The 2,033-nt window shown below is 38.6% G+C and overlaps 1 pseudogene; it reads left to right on the forward strand.

Moving 5' to 3' along the window:
• Nucleotides 1-1,082: 1,082 nt before the first annotated feature.
• On the forward strand, nt 1,083-1,241 carry LOC135705152 (U4 spliceosomal RNA; annotated as a pseudogene).
• Nucleotides 1,242-2,033: the final 792 nt, after the last annotated feature.

The raw sequence follows: 2,033 nt of genomic DNA on the forward strand, positions 1-2,033 counted from the left end.
CTCGTGGAAGCGCAGAGGATTTCTCGGTTTCCTTCACAGCGAGTACCACGTCAACACATTGGTCCTCTGTGTAATTGCAGCTGATCTGGTAATAACAGAGCAGCAACCGTGGGCGGTCAATCTGATCTGATTTTTTTTTTCGGCAAGTAATATTACACCATATTTTCGACACGATTGAAGTGCATCCACTTTGATATGATATCACAATTATTTTTTGCTGTGTTGGTAGATTGATCAGGGCTTTGCTTATATATTTTCATTTGACAGCTCTCGTACAAAGCACTTAAATTATGAGCGGATGCAACAAAAAATCAACTGTTTGTCTTACGCACAGTTCCCCTACGGTAGAGTTGTTACTAAAAATGTGGATTTGCAGTTTGTTGAGCTAAACATTGTAAAACATTCTGAAGCTCCATATTGGTGAATCAAAATTAGCCGCCGTGGAGAATAGAAAAACTTTGAAAGTGATGCTGATTTCAATAGTGATTTTTTTCTAATCTGGTAGAACAGATGAACTATGTGTAGGGTTAATGTCCCTCCATTGGGCACACACATTAAATTCAAAGGAAAGCGTTTTTTGCCAATTTTTTACTAGCAACCAAAACTATTGATTCATATTGACAAATTGAAGAACAGGTGATTTTCATCGATGGGCCCAATCTTTAGCTCCACAGGCCAGCATTAGGTTCATTTCCTTTGTGCAACAAAACTTCAGAAAAGAAACTTCTTTTTATATTATATGTCTTTCGAATAGTCCTTGACTTTTGTACTAACGTAGAAATAATAAGAAATTTATTAAACAATCTGAACGCAAAATAAATGCATTAAAAGATTGCACTCATTTTTTTTTTTTAAATAATCATCACTTCCATAGCTCTTGAATTCTCCAAGAGGGCTCACTTTGTATGACCAAGGAAAAATATAAAAGTTGCAATCGAATTATTCATCTTTTTTCTGTTCGCAGTGACATATGGAACTGAATTAAATAAGGGCTAGTGCCTTTGCTTATATCAAGCTGAACATTGCATTAGGTGCTAAGTAACATTGATTGAATAACTTGAGCACATAACCGTTTCTTAGTCATCTTTGTGCAGTGGCGATATCGTAACCAATGAGGGACAACTGAGGTGCGATTATTGCTAGTTGATTACCGTTTCTTATTGGGTTTGTCGTATTAGATGCTAGATAAAAGCTTCTTTTATCGATCTATGTGCCGAAAATACCTGGGAATGTCTTTACATTACCATGGGGCTATAATGAGAAAGTCGACGAAGAGAATCTGTCAATGTTACTTAGGACCTAAAGCAATGTTCAGCGTGATATGTCCTCAAGGAAATAATTACCGAAATTGATTTTAGCCGGGCACCAAACTTACTACACTGTAAAGTACTATTTATTGAAAATAAGAGGCATCAATTATTGTAAATGGCTGTAATGTAGTTGTCGAAAACAAAATACCAAAACCTTTTCTGACTGCAGTTTATAAATTTGCATTCAAAACATTACATTGGATTGCAATGGCCCCATGCAGCCTCTTTTACCAATGCTCACGACCATATGCCTGGCGGTAGCAACTTCAAATCACCACCAACCGGGTGCTATAATCCAGTCTGGTCACATCAAATTGATAATACGTGCGCTAAATCAAATTTCCATACCGGCTCGGTCAAAATATTTAAATTTTAATGAAATTCTAAATATAGATAAACTGCTCCACGCGACCGGTAGAATTCCAAATGGAACTGCGGCTGACTCGTTCCGCTTCGCTGTGGCATCGGAATCATCGGCAGCATTGCTCGACCCAGCTGCGAGAAGATGGACAAAAAAACAATTGGAACATTTTGGCGATTCTCCCCAAGCATTTCAGAGTCCGTCATGACCAGATAGCGTCAAAGTATATCTCCTATGTGGCAAATCGTACGCGCGGTATCCGAGCAGCCGAAGCGTTGTCACCCGCGGTCTAACGTTCTGCGAGAAAAGGTCAATTCCCAGCAGGTAGGATATGAAAGGGGTTCTCGCAATTTTTTTTTTCG

The sequence above is a fragment of the Ochlerotatus camptorhynchus genome, unplaced genomic scaffold (genome assembly GCF_037179485.1).
Source record: "Ochlerotatus camptorhynchus isolate MF236.1 unplaced genomic scaffold, CSIRO-AGI_Acam_v1.1 ptg000258l, whole genome shotgun sequence".
Lineage (NCBI taxonomy): Eukaryota > Metazoa > Arthropoda > Insecta > Diptera > Culicidae > Ochlerotatus > Ochlerotatus camptorhynchus.